Here is a 15,882-nt window from a genome sequence, read left to right on the forward strand (position 1 = left end):
TCATTCCACAATAGAGTTAATAGATGTGACCCCTGTCCTCAAGGTCAATCTAATGGGGGAGTCAAACATAAAGTAATTTATAGATAACGGAAGAAAAAATGAATACATTTGTGAGACTTAGTGCTTAAGTGAAAGGGTATATAAAATATATGCAAAAGTGTTATGGTTGGTTCTGAGTTCACAAGTGTGTAGTAGGAGCAGAAATGCTGAGAGAGAAGTTGTGTTAGTCTGAACACCTATGCTAAGGACTCTGAACTTTTTTAAACTGGCAGGTTTTAATCCAGCAATTTAAATGAACTCATAAGGTTCATACCACCCTGGGTTTATTGCAGTCCTGAGGGGGCAAATTTTATTTTCTCTCTGGCAAAATTGGACACTTAATCTTGAATAGATCCTGTGTAATTAAAAGATTGGAATACAGTATCCTAAGTACTTTTATATCTCTGTTCTGCAGAATCATCATAAGATGAATATGTTTTACAGGTAAAAAATGACCAGCAGATTTCACGGTGCAATTTTTCATCTTTGCTATTGTCTCACCAAAGAGAGCTGTTTGCAGAGTCACTTTTGAATAAATTATACCTGGTCAGATTGAATGTCCACTGCCCAGATCCCCACGGGAGTGCAGAATGCATGTGTTCTTCTTTCTCAGTCAGCCTAGGCACTACATTGACCAAAGATGCATAGCTAGATCAAGGGATGGAAAATAGAATTTAAAAGGCCAGCACCACCTTTGGAAGACTGCAACACAGAAAGTGGTGACTAAAAGGGGCTCCAAGTTGCAGCTTTTTAAGGCTGTTGTGATGTCCAACCTTTTATACGCCTGCGAGACCTGGATGCAGCCCTGACATAGTTCTTGGAGAAGTTTCATTCATGTTTTCTATGAAACATAATGAACATCAAATAGCAGGGCATGATAACCATCAACAAGATCCTTCTCACCATCATTGAAGTATTGCTCGTAGTAACAGTTTTGCTGGGTAGGACATAAGAGGAAAATGGATGACTGCAGGATACCCATTCAACATGGAGGGCAGAAAATAAAAGTCTCAGTGTGACATGGCAGGGGTCAGCTGGAAGACTACTGCAGCAGATATATCAGCCTGGCAGGCAGCAATTAGGAGAGAAGATTGCTCTACTTGAGCAAGTCTTCATAAAGATTGTGAAAAAAAGAGCCAGAGTCCAAAACAGGGACAAGCTCAGTGTATTGCTCAGTAGAACAATGAGTAACTATCCTTGCTTGCAAACAAGGAAATGTGGAACCCACTTTGGTCTTTCAGTTACCTTTTCTGCATCTGTCAATAGAGTCACAATAACTTCTTCAAGTACAAAGGACAGACATATGAATGTGCTCATATGCATTGGCTATTACCTCTGTATAATAACCTAGAGTTTTCAAGTAGGATCCCCTTTCAGTGGGAGAAAGGAAACAGATTCCCAGGTTCCTAAGTAAACTAAGGAAAGGTAATGTGGCTTGTGGAAAGAACAGGGCCAGAGAGTCAGAGGACCAGGCTTCTAATTCTGGCGCCTTATCTAGGCTCCATCACTTGTCTGCTGTGTGATCTCAGGCTCACTTAACTTCTCTGTGATCAGTTTCCTCATCTGGAAAATGGGGATTCAATGCCTGGACTTCCTCCTCCTTAGACCCTGAGCCCCATGTGAGACAGATACTGTGTCCAGCCCAATTAACAGTGATTGACACATAGTAAGTACTTAACAAATATCATTATTAAATGACGGAAAACCATTCTCACAAAATAACTACCTTGATTTAACTTCAGTTCTCAAATTGTCTTTTACATTTCTAATCCAGAATATTATGTAGTCTTGATTATTTATGTCATAATTTTAGAATTAAGTGAGCCATAACTCTAGCCAGTCCTATGGAATAGTCACTTCATTTCTGCCCAAAAGGAGAAGGAAACATCAGAGATCTCAATTTATTGTCATTGGTTGATTCTTGCCATTTCAAGGTCCATCCTTCCAGAACTACAATATGGCAATATGTCAAAAATCTGCTGAAAATTAGATTTGACCTCAAAAAACCTGGAAATCCCTGAAGTGCAAAGAGTGTCTCCAAGTGGCCATTTGTCACTCAAGTGCATATGGAGACAAGAATGAGCTTCTGCAAACAATGTTTCTGTCTGAACATGCAGTGACACCGAAACATGAAAATGAAGGCAATCCCTCATCGTGTATCATCGGCATAAAATTAAAATCTGCGTCTTGGAAATAAATCTCCAGGAAACAATTGATTCCCTTCAACAAGAGTCATAAATCATAAATAGAATGTAGGTTATAATGGCCAGAAAAGCTTTGCAGCTTCTGATAAAATTATTTTACTGATTCTCACATCTCCCTCAAAAAAAAATTCTATGGAAATTTGGATTTCCACCGAAAATGTTGGTATTCATTATTATCTCAAAGAAAACTTGAAACATTTTAATTCTAAGACCTCTCTATAATTTAATTCTAACATATGCATTTATGTGTATATCACTCATTTTTGAAGATAATGATGCTGACAGTAATATCCCATCTAGGCACTTGTGTGACTTTAAGGACATATATATTCATTCATTCATTCAATTGTATTTATTGAGCACTTACTATGTGCAGAGCACTGTACTAAGAGCTTGGAATGTACAATTCGGCAAAAGATAGAGACAATCCCTGCCAAACAACGGGCTCACAGTCTAAGTGACGGGCTCACAGTCTAAATGATGACCAATAGTCCATCCCACACTGTTTGCACTTGGGATAGCTCATTCAGGGCCTGTCTGTTTCTGAACCTGCCTTTCAATCTCCTGATCTTCACCACAAGGCCTTCCCTCCAGAACAGCACTGCCTTCCGTGATTGCTGCTCTCCAGGCTGGTCGGTCTGTTGTAGTGTTCTCCCATCGCTCTGCTCTGTTGTTTGAAATTGTGCTTCATAGTGTCTCCCCACTTCCCTAACAGATAAGATGGTTGCTCATTCCTCTTGGCATCAAGCAGAAACTCACCACTACCATTTGCTTAAAGGCATTCCATCAGCTCTTTCCCTCCTAACTCTTCTTCCACTATGTTTCAGCGCAAACTTTCTTCCTTTCAAGCTAACCTACTCACTCTGCCTCATTGTTGTAGCTCTTGCTACCAGCTTCTTCCTCACACCCTTGTCTACTCCTTTATATCTGAAAGACCACTGCTCTCCCCTCCTTCATAGCCTTTCTGAAATCTTCAGAAGGCTTTCTAAGTGCACCCCACCTTATATCTTTCACCTGCTATTTCCAGATTTCCATCCCACCTAAATACTCAAGTAACCTCAACCTCCCAAAGCCCCTTTATTCACATTTACATATCGTCTATTAGCTAAACACTAACACGTGCATATTTCCTTTTCCTTCTTCCTTCTATCTGTAATTTAGTCTAAACTCCTTAAGAGAAGAAATGAAGTCTACTAATTCTACTTTATTCTCCCAAGATCTTAGAAATATACTACTACTAATAATAATAATAAAAATAATGTTTCTGTTAAGTCCTTATTATGTGCCAAGCACTTTACTAAGCACTGGGGTAAATACTAGATAGTCAGGTCTCACGTGGGGTTCACAATCTAAGTAGAAAGGAGAACAAGTATTGAATCCCCATCTCACAGTTGAGGGATCTGAAGCACAGTGAAGTGACTTGCCCAAGATAACACAGCAGCCAAGTGGTGGAGCAAGGATTAGAACACAGGTCCTCTGACACCCAGACTCATGCTCATCCCACTAGGCCACATGCCTTTCACATTGCTCCTCCCTCTGACTTAGACTGTGAACCCCATATGGGACAAGGACTGGGATCAATTTAGTTATTTTGTATCTTCCCCAGAGCTTAGTACAGTGTCTAGCACATAATAAGTGCTTAACAAGTACCACTGGAAAAACAGTGCGAAAGTCCAGAATCAATCAACCTGTCAGTGGCTCTAGAATAGCATTCAGATACTTAAAGCAGGGAAATGGAGAAGTGAGATTTCAGAAGTAGATGCGCACTTCCATCTCAAAAGTCCCACAAGTTCAGAATCCAAAGATTTGGATATGAAACAGAGGAAACACTGATTTCCAAGTCTGAACTTCACGGATCTGATGGTTGCTATTTACATGCACTCGTATTTAGCACCATATCCCTGCTTTTAATTAGAGTCGACTCCCAGGAGATGTAGGGTAATTGCTCATTTTGTGGATGTGGCACTTCTGGATCAAGAAGTGATTATAATATTTATATTGCACAGCTTGTTCAATTCACTCATATTATCAGATTAATTTAGTGTAATGCCCAGTGCATCTACATTTACACGTTTTTCCCTCTAAAATGGTACTTGAAAGAAAATAACTTTTCATCTTATTATACCTGATGGTGTCTCCGTTTCAGTGTGTGCTTGTATATGTGTTTATGTGAGTGTGATAGAAATGTGGATGATTGATAGTTTAAGCAGATGGTCTCATGGGCACTTGTCTAGAGAATATCACTCAGAAAAAAGGAATATTACTCAGGAGAAAGGTATAAAATTCATATAGTATTAACAATACAGCTCATTTTGAGAAAGTTATCCCTCAGGGGTGAGCACTCAATTAATAATTGGTTGATGATAGATGAGATTGATTTTGTGAGTTCTAGGAAAATCTAGCAAAGTCACAAAGCATATTTTCTTTACAGCGTACATATTATTTCCTCAGAATACTGACTGAAAAATTGATCAAGAAAGCGAAATGGTCCTTAGAAGACTTTTAGCTAATATAAAAAGAGTTTCCTCTCCTCTGTCATTTTCATCTGGAATGCCATTGTCTACGTAAAACCCTCTTCCCATCCTTAGAGCTGGTCAACGTTTTATTGAGGAAACTAAAGTTGGAATAGGGACTTGATAAAAGATCTTGACTTCTCAGAGTACAATCTATCATTTTGCAAGTGAGTGCTGCAGGATTCCCATTACTGGAACCATCCGTGCTGAACAATCTCTTCTCAAGAGGCCATTTTGAAATTAGCTGATTCCCCATAAGGAAGACTCATCCAAGCATTCTTTTCCCTTCACTCTCTGGCAGAGAGCACTGGGCACTTCTACCATGAGTGGTAATAAAGGGAAAATCAATGATGCAAGCATGACCTTTGTTTAAGTATCGAGAGTTTTTCGTCTCTTCATTCAAAATGAATCATTAAAAAAACAGTGGAACCCATCTTATTCAGTGGTTGGACCTGGGACAGATATGTTTTTCAGAAAGCCTCCCTGACCCTAAGACATGAACGTATGGGATGTCAGACCTGCACTTCCATTAATGTTAAACATACTCTGCCCACAGTTCCTGCCACTTGAAAGAAAAGAAAATTGACTCTTCTCTAATCAACACCCAATAATATCTCCTAACAGACATCGCTGGATTCTCTTTCGTAAACAGAAAACAAGAAGTATGTTAGAGAGGAAATGGCATTACATAAACTAGAAGGCCTAAAGTATCTCTAGCCCTCCAAAGTCTGTCACGGTCACCATTGATTCACCCATTGGCAAAATAGTCAACACTGGAGCCCAGAAATTCAAACGAATAATTCAGAAACACTGAGCAGCAAAGCACCTCTGACTCCCCATAAAAGCAAAACAAACTCTCACCGTTCCCACCAGCCCCATCCCTTGACACAGACGTCAGCCAGGTTGTAATGACAAACGCTTTGGCTTTGCAAACATCAGTTTTACAGGGTAACCAACAGCAAGGCCTTGGTACAAAATCCAGACCAATAGTGGTGACTGCTGGAACAGAGCTTGAATGATTTGTTAGTAACTAGATTGTATTACCACTAGGCATTACATTATATCACATAATTCTGTGTGATGGACTTGGGAAATATTAGCAATGATGGATTTTCTCCCTTCCCACTGTTGCTTTAGAGAATCAGGACAAAATAAAGAACACTGTCCCAGGGCAGGAAGGAGCCTGAAGACTGTCCATTCCAGCTTCTACTTTAGCTCAATATTCTAACATTGCTCATTTAGATTGTTTAATCTTAAATGATTCATTCAGTCATATTTATTGAGCACTTACTGTGTGCAGAGTACTGTACTAAATGACCTCTTCAGTAGTTTGCAGTGCATTGTTTGGAAATTTATTTCTATTAACTACTTCCTCCCCCACTTACATCTGAGCTCCTTATGGAACAGGGACTATGTCTGAAGGGATTATCTTTTATTGATCACATCTACTAGCATGGGGAAATATCCTTCTATCTTTTCTCATTGCATAACCCAGTGCTTTGATTTGTATGCCCTTAATAAATGTTATAATATTGATGAAGAAAGTGATTATAATAGTAACCTAGAGGATAGAGTATGAGCCTGGGAGTCAGAAGGACGTGGGGTCTAATCCTGGCTCCTTCACTTGACTGCTGTGTGACCTTGGGCAAGTTACTTCTCTTCTCTGTACCTAAACTACCTCATCCATAAAATAGGGATTAAGACTGTGAGCCCCATGAAGGACAGGGACTGTGTCCAACCCGATTTGCTTGTATCCACCCCAGTGTCTAATACAGTGTCTCACACATAGTAAGCGCTTAACAAATACCACAATTATTCATTATTATTATTATTGAAGAAAATTGTGTATCATTTTTTGGAATATTTTGAAAATGTGGCCCTAGAATGAAACTAACTTAAAGAAATGTTTTGGTGAGTCATTTATTTCTAAATAGTATTAATGACTGAGGTAGGTACCTACCCAAAAGGGACTCCTTACTCCCATTCTCTCCTGGATCCCCTCCAATCTGGCTTCCGTCCCCTCCACTCTACCGAGACTGCTCTCTCTAAGGTCACCCATGACCTCCTTCTTGCCAAATCCAATGGCTCCTACTCCATTCTAATCCTCCTTGACCTCTCTGCTGCCTTGGACACTGTCGACCATCCCCTCCTCCTCCATACCTTATCTCACCTTGGCTTCACGGACTCCGTCCTCTCCTGGTTCTCCTCTTACCTCTCTGGCCGGTCATTCTCGGTCTCCTTCGCTGGCGCCTCCTCCCCCTCCCATCCTTTAACTGTTGGAGTTCCTCAAGGGCCAGTTCTTGACCCTCTTCTGTTCTCCATTTACACTCACTCCCTCGGTGAACTCATTCGCTCTCACGGCTTTGACTACCATCTCTACGCAGATGACACGCAGATCTACATCTCTGCCCCTGACCTCTCCCCCTCCCTTCAGGCTCGCATCTCCTCCTGCCTCCAGGACGTCTCCACCTGGATGTCGGCCCGCCACCTAAAACTCAACATGAGCAAGACTGAGCTCCTCATCTTCCCTCCCAAGCCCAGTCCTCTTCCAGACTTCCCTATAACCGTGGATGGCACGACCATCCTTCCTGTCTCTCAGGCCCGCAATCTTGGTGTCATCCTTGACTCGTCTCTCTCGTTCACCCCACACATCCTATCCGTTACCAAGACCTGCCGGTTTCACCTTTACGATATCGCCAAGATCCGCCCTTTCCTCTCCACCCAAACGGCTACCTTACAGGCTCTCATTATATCCCGGCTAGACTACTGTGTCAGCCTTCTCTCTGATCTCCCTTCCTCCTCTCTCGCCCCGCTCCAGTCTATTCTTCACTCCTCTGCCCGGCTCATCTTCCAGCAGAAACGATCTGGGCATGTCATTCCCCTTCTTAAACACCTCCAGTGGTTGTCTTTCAACCTCCGCTCCAAACAAAAACTCCTCACTCTAGGCTTCAAGGCTCTACATCACCTTGCCCCTTCCTACCTCTCCTCCCTTCTCTCTTTCTACCGCCCACCCCGCACGCTCCGCTCCTCTGCCGCCCACCTCCTCACCATCCCTCAGTCTCGCCTATCCCGCCGTCGACCCCTGGGCCACATCCTCCGGCGGTCCTGGAATGCCCTCCCTCCTCACCTCCGCCAAACATTCTCTTCCCCTCTTCAAATCCCTACTTAAAACTCACCTCCTCCCAGAGGCCTTCCCAGACTGAGCTCCTCTTCTCCCTCTACTCCCTCTACCGCCCCCCCTTCACCTCTCCGCAGCATAACCCTCTTTTCCCCCCATTTCCCTCTGCTCCTCCCCCTCTACCTTCCCATCCCCTCAGCACTGTACTCGTCTGCTCAACTGTATATATTTTCATTACCCTATTTATTTTGTTAATGAAATGTACATCACCTCGATTCTATTTAGTTGCCATTGTTTTTACGAGATGTTCTTCCCCTTGACTCTATTTATTGCCATTGTTCTTGTCCGTCTGTCTCCCCCGATTAGACTGTAAGCCCGTCAAACGGCAGGGACTGTCTCTATCTGTTGCCGATTTGTTCATTCCAAGCGCTTAGTACAGTGCTCTGCACATAGTAAGCGCTCAATAAATACTATTGAATGAATGAATGAATGTTTTATTCTTGGGAAGGGATAGGGATTTGCTTCTTTCTTTTTTAATGGTATTTCTTAAGAACTCACTATGTGCCAGACACTGTACTAAAGGCTGGGTAAGATATAAACTAATCAGATTGGACAAAGTCCATTTCCCACGTGGGGTTCACACTCTACATCCCCATTTTACAGAAGAGGTAACTGAGGCACAGAGAAGATAAATGACTTGCCCAAGGTCACAGCACACAAGCAGTTTGTTTTCTTTCAAAGGTATCAGTGTAGGAATATTTGTCATTGCCAATATAAAAACAAAGATCACAAAGGAAAAATTTGAGCTTCAAAAGGCAAAGCCAAATGAAAAAGAAAGAATCTTCTTATGGTGAGTTAAAAATGATAAAGCTTTCACTTGTAATGAGATGCTGGTGGAAACAGCTTTTTCGATTTCTCCAGGGACCTCTCCATGCCAGAGACAGGCATAATATTTTCTCATTATTAGCCGTTCAGCAGAGAGGAAACAGGATATCATGTTCTTTTCCATCACAGAGGAAGGGGCATTTTGAACCTGTAATTTAGAACACAAAGGAGAAGGGAAGATGGCTGCAGGGTCCATGGAGATGCATAATTATTTGGGCCAAAGGACAGGCTGTGCATACTTCTATTGAATGATTTGAGAACCATTCTCTAAGAGACTCAGGTAGGAGAAGTGGGGAAATAAAGAGGTGTCTTTGTTCTTCAGCTCAGTTGATGCCTATTGAGTGTCCCTGCTGCCTTCTGAGAATCATCCCGTCAAAGTGCAGTGCAGGGTACTCTGGATCTGGACTGCAGCTCCATCAGGAGGGGTTGGGATCCACTTTTCAGTGCAAAATCTCAACCTCCAGAATCTTTAAAAATGATCCCAGTGCAATCTGGGTGTTGTTGTTTTTTAATGGTATTTGTTAAGCATTTACTATGTATCAGTCACTGTGCTAAGCACTTGTTCAGGTAGGAATGAGTGCTATAGCATGTAAGAATAATAATAAAAATAATAGTGGTCTTTGTAAACACTGACCTCAGAAGAGCTGGGATTTATGCAAAATAGTCCCTGTCCCACCTGGGATTCACAAGGCGGAGAGGGAACAAGTATCCAGTGCTCTTTTTACAAATGGGAAAACTGAGGCACCAAGAAATTTTCATTCATTCATTCATTCATTTAATCGTATTTATTGAGTGTTTACTGTGTGCAGAACACTGTACTAAGCACTTGGAAAGTACAGTTCGGCAACAGATAGAGACAATCCCTACTCAAAAACAGTCTCATGGTCTAGAAGGGGGAGACAGACAACAAAACAAAACAAAGCAAGTAGTCAGGCATCAATACCATCAGAATAGATAAAGAGAATCATAGATATATACACATCTTTAATAAAATAGAGTAATTAATATATACAAATATATACAAGTGCTGTGGGGAGGGGAAGGCAGTAGAGCAGAGGGAGGGAGCAGGGGGAATGGGGAGGGGAGGAAGAGCAGAGGAAAAGGGAGGGCTCAAGCTGGAAAGGCCTCCTGGAGGAGGTGAGCTCTCAGTAGGGCTTTGAAGAGGGGAAGAGAGTTAGTTTGGTGGATGTGAGGAGGGAGGGTATTCCAGGTCAGAGATTTGTCCAAGATCAGAGAGCCTGGGTTCTGATTTCAAATGTGCCACTTTTTTTATGGTATTTGATAAGGGCATACTATGTTCCAGGCACTGAACTAAGCACTGGGGTAGGTACAAGATAATCAGGTTGGACACAGTCCTGTCCCATTTGGGGTTTACGGTCTTAATCCCCATTTTACAAATGAAGTAAGTGAGGCACAGAGAAGTTAAGTGATTTACCCGATGTCGAACAGTAGGCAAGTGGTGGAGCCAAGATTAGGACCCATGTTCTTCTGACTCCCAGGTCCGTGCTGTATCCAATAGGCCAGGCAGTGTTTTACCTGCTGTGCAACCTTGGGTAAGTTACTAAACTTTTCTGTGCCATAGTTACTTCATCTGTAAAATGGGGATTAAGACTGAGTCCCATGTTGAACAGGGACTGTGTCTGATCTGATAACACTGTATCTACTATAGTGTTTGGCAAATAAAAAGAGCTTAACAAATACTACAATTACTCTTTTTAAAACCCAGCTCTCATCCAGTATGTCTCAGGAGAAATTATCCATGAAAAAGAAGATGGAAAAGGGAAGATAGTCTGGAAATATTCAGTGACATTTATAAAGAAGCAGCAAGCAAGCAGCTAGACAGACCAGCATGGAAAAAAAGGTAGACTATTTGCTGCTGGAAGATCAATTTTTGAAATCTCCCGTTCTACTTTTCCAAAGTTTGAACAATACAGATTTCCATTTCCCTCTATTGAGTGATTGACCTGGATCCCCCTTTATAAAAGATGCATCAGCACATCCACCGCTCAGGCTTCCTGACTCTCAGTGTGGTAGTGGGACATAAATCACTAGTAGGGAAGGCAGCTGCATCAGAAAGCATATTCCAGTTTTTCTTTGGTAGAAAAGATGAATAGTGATTCTCTTTCAGCCCAAATCACGTTTCCATTTGAAATTAAGGGTAAACAATAGAGTGTGAAACCAATCTGACAAGTAGAGAATTCTGATTACATCACAGCCAGGTTTTGTATATCCTTCATGCCTCCTAATGGGTGATGCACATGGTAGGAGGAACAGAGACCCCCACTAGTAGCATGGCCTAGTAGGAAAGGCATGGGCCCGGGAGGCAGAGGACTTGGTTCTAATCCTGGCTCCACCACAGGCCTGCCTCTCTACTAACTGACCCCGCTTTATCTATCTGCTCTCTTCACCTGCTACACCCCATTCGTCTTTCTTCTCTCTTCTCTAGACAAACTCTAGCTGTACCTCCCTCCCTACTCTCCCACCTCTCCCAACTCTCCCACCTAATCCTCAATCAAGCTGCTCTTCAGGCTTGAGATTTCTGCCTTTCCTACATGGCAGCTCTCCTCACTTTCAAATCCCTACTTATATCTGAGAAGCAGCGTGGCGCAGTGGAAAGAGCACGGGCTTTGGAGTCAGGGCTCATGAGTTCGAATCTCAGTTCTGCCACTTGTCAACTGTGACTGTGGGCAAGTCACTTAACTTCTCTGTGCCTCAGTTCCCTCATCTGTAAAATGGGGATTAAGACTGTGAGCCCCACGTGGGACAACCTGATTCCCCTGTGTCTACCCCAGTGCTTAGAACAGTGCTCTGCACATAGTAAGCGCTTAACAAATACCAACATTATTATCCCACCTTCTCCAACAAGCTTCCCCCAGTTAATTTCCCAGCACCCTGAGCCATCATATCTTTGTCCAACTCTAGCACTTAGGTGAGTGGGTGAGGTGTGGTGGAGCAGGAGGTCATTGGAGAGTGACTGCTGCTATCAATCAATCATATTAATTGAGCGATTTCTTTGGGCAGAGCACTTTATTAAATTCTTAGAGGACTATAACATAATAGAGTTGGTGGATATATTCCTTGCCCACAAGGTGGTCACGGTCTAGTACTTCTACTACTCCTACTCTTTGTTGTTTGTTTAAATTCTGTTGAGTTGTTTCCGATTCATAGCAATTTTAAAGTTTTCCATAGAGTTTTCTTGGTTAAAAAAAATCCGGAAGTGGTTTACTATTGCCTTCCTCCACCCAGAAAAAACTTAAGTCTCAGCCTTGTCTTTGATCAACATTTTGATCACGTGATCATCTGCCTTTGACTCTTTCCATGCAACTGCTGCCCAGCACAAGTGAATCAACTTCAATATTTCGGCTTAGACCTTTTCCATTATAGGTAACCCTGCCTCTCAGTAGCACATCTCTAAGTTTCACTGTCATCCACAAACTCTCATGCCACCATTGATTCATAGGAGAGACAACTACTAATAACTGTGGCATTTGTTCAGCACTTAATAGGTGCTAGGCACTGTACTAAATGCTAGGGTGGATCCAAGAAAATCAGGTTGGACACAGTCCCTATCCCACAGGGGGCTCACATTCTCAATCCCCATTTTACAGAAGAGTTAACTGATGCCCAGAGAGCAAAGTGACTTGCCAAGGTCATACAGCAAACAAGTGCTATACAGCAAACAGTCTGTTGCCGAATTGTACATTCCAAGCACTTAGTATAGTGCTCTGCACATAGTAAGCACTCAGTAGAGAAGCAACGTGGCTCAGTGGAAAGAGCACGGGCTTGGGAGTCAGATGTCATGGGTTCGAATCTCAGCTCTGCCACTTGTCAGCTGTGTGACTGTGGGCAAGTCACAACTTCTCTATACCTCAGTTACCTCATCTGTAAAATGGGGATTAAGACTGTGAGCCTCACGTGGGACAACCTGATTTCCCTGTATCTACCCCAGCGCTTAGAACAGTGCTCTGTACATAGTAAGCACTTAACAAATAAAGTGCAAGTAAATACTATTGAATGAATGAATGAAAGTGGCGGAGCAGGGATTAGAACCTACGACTTTCTGACTCCCAGGCTCATGTTCTATCCACTATTCCATGTACTATTTGTGGAAGCAGCATGGCTCAGTGGAAAGAGCATGGGCTTGGGAGTCAGAGGTCATGGGTTCTAATCCCGGCTCTGCCGCTTGTCACTTTTGTGACTTTGGGCAAGTCACTTCACTTCTCAGGGCCTCGGTTACCTCATCTGGAAAATGGGGGTTAAGACTGTGAGCCCCACGTGGGACAACCTGATCACCTTGTATCCCCCCGAACGCTTAGCACAGTGCCGTGCACATAGTAAGTGCTTAACAAATGCCATCATTGTTATTATTATTACTACTACCACCACTATTACTGCTGCAGCTCCTAACTACTATTACCACTCACTATTGCTACTACTACTAAAAATACTAATATGTGGTATTTGTTAAGCACTTAATATGTTCCAGGCACTGTACTAAGCACTGGGATAGAGACAAGGTAATTGGGTGGGACACAGTCCCTGTCCCACAGTGGGGATCAGAATCTTAATCCCCCTTTTACAGATAAGGTAATTGAGGCATAGAGAAGTGAAGTGACTTGCCCAAGGTCACACTGGAGACAAGCAGGGGAGCTGGGATTAGAACCCAGGTCTTTCGGACTCCCAGGCTCATAGTCTAATCTCTGGACCATGGTAGTACTTCCCTGTACTACTACTAGTATCATTGGTAAGGTTGCTCTCCTTGAGCAAAGGATTCATTAGGTTGGGGATAACATTAGGCAGGCTCAAAAACAGAAATAGACCCTGAGACAAACCCTTTAATGCAACACACAATTTGAAATAAAATTCCTATTCCATATCAGTCTTTTCAGCCATGCTTATTAGTATAGATAGAGCTTCATCATCACGCATGTCATTCTAGAAAAAGAAAGTTTTACCTGGCGTATGCCATTGGCGGATGTGAACTCCTCTAAGAATTTGATGTGACTTCTGTGGTAAGCACAGATCGCAAAGCCATAGGGAAGGTTGAATGCTGCGATTGTTTTACAGAGCTTCAGTTAACCCTGAGTCTCAAATTCTCTTTCCTCCCCAAATGCAATCTGCAAATTCACCAAAAGTAATGTTGTCTATCTTCCCTCTGTTACCTTGGTAAGATCTGCTCCTTGTTGAGGAGTGGCGTGGCTTAGTGGATAGAGTCCGAGCCCGAGAGTCAGAAGAACCTGTGTTCTAATTCTGCCTCTGCCACATGTCTGCTGCATGACCTTGGATAAGTCAATTCACTTCTCTGGGCCTCAGGTAACTCATCTGTAAAATGGGGATTCAGAGTGTGAGCCCTTGGTGGAACAGGGACTGTGTCTAATCAGATTAACTCATATCTATCCCAGTGCTTAGAACCCTGCTTGGTACCTAAAAAGCACTTAACAAGTACCATAATTATTAAAAGAATTCAGATATGATATTAAGATGCAGCACGGATAAAAAATCTCTGTGGATAAGATATCTCTGAAGCAGGATAGTTCATATTCTGGTTTTTCTCCAATTTTATTCTTGGTTTATGATGTTTTGAATATTGGAGAAAGGGGTTCTTAATCATACTTGTTTCTATTTATAGCCACCCTGTTTCTAAATCTGGCTTGTAGTTATGATCACTTCCACTTGCTTGCCTTCTATTGTCTAGAGTGCTCAGTAGTGGGCTCTGCACACAGTAAGCGACCAGTAAATACCACTGATTGATAAAGCAACACTGCAGTCTTGGGAGTGCTTGGTTAAAAACGCTTTTGGGTCAAGATTCTCCCATGATCCTGCCATCAGTGGAGAGCCGCGAGATTCCACGTGACAGTTTCAGCTGTCAGCTCTCTTCTTGAAGTCGGTGGAGATGTTGGCATCCCGTGAAATCTGTGGGCATTTCTTCAGTATGCCATGTTTTGAGGAACACTGGGAAGGTACAGAGCAGCAAGGCCTCTCCCTCTTGGAAACATTTGGCTGCCTTGTTTTGTCTGCAGTTTTGATAACTTTCAAAACTGAAGTAAAGATTAAGTCTTCAAGTGCTGATCAGATTTTTTTCTTCCCATGGCATCATCTTTAAAGGGGGAAGCTTTTGTAAGAAAATTGCAGAATTGCCTGGGATATACAAGGATCCATCAACATTCTCAAGTAGAACTAAGAGTGTGTTGGGGGGAGACAGAGATGGATGGATGTGTGTATGTGTGTGAGAGCTAGCTAGAAGGGCCCTACAAGTTTTTTTAGGGACGCGTAACAATTTTTGGTTTGGTTTTGGCTTTTCTAGGGTGAGACTGCGATCTTGCCAGGCAGGGTGTCAAGTAGTGACTTGCCATGTTTCCTAATTTGCTCTGTGGGAAACAACAAACCATTCCGTTGGCAGGCCTTTTGTCAGGATCACATGGGGGTTGCAAAGTGTTAATGATGAATGACTTGTTTTGACATCTACTAATGGCCCAGGAGCATTGAAAGAATTGATGAGTTCACGCTGTATGTATAATGCTTTGAGGACTAGCCAAGGGCATCTGATCTCGCCAGCAAACCATTGCACTATCATTCTGATTCTGCTTTTCTCACATGTCGACTTCCGTAGAACAGGACTGCAATTCGCGGGAATGTATCTTGTTTTTGACATTAACCAGGGGATAATTATGAATAACCCCTGAAAACAATTCTGAGAGTGGATCTCTCTCTGTCAGATGTCATCGTTTTTGACCGATTTGAAGAAAAATTCATTTGACAAGCTTTCAGAGTATGATTTGTGACCCAGCAATTGCTGTATGAATAACTATATTTTTCCAAACAATGTAAAAATACAAAATGTCAGGTGCTTCCACACTCATTGGCAGGCTGAAAACAGAAAACAAAGACACAGTGGTGAAGAAATTACATTTGATTTGAGCTGACCTTGACCTTGGCTGTTGTTAATGTCCTTAGGCAATCAGGTGCAATTATCTTATAGGCCGACAGAGGTGAAATGACTGTGAGAACACACACTTGAAGAAGTCTAGGACTGTGTCTTACAATTAAATGTTTAAAAATAGATTTCAGCTTGGAAAATGTTACTGTAAATGAGTGAGATTGGTGAGGAAGGAGAAAGATGGGG

This window comes from Ornithorhynchus anatinus, chromosome 5 (assembly GCF_004115215.2).
Source record: "Ornithorhynchus anatinus isolate Pmale09 chromosome 5, mOrnAna1.pri.v4, whole genome shotgun sequence".
NCBI classification, from domain to species: domain Eukaryota; kingdom Metazoa; phylum Chordata; class Mammalia; order Monotremata; family Ornithorhynchidae; genus Ornithorhynchus; species Ornithorhynchus anatinus.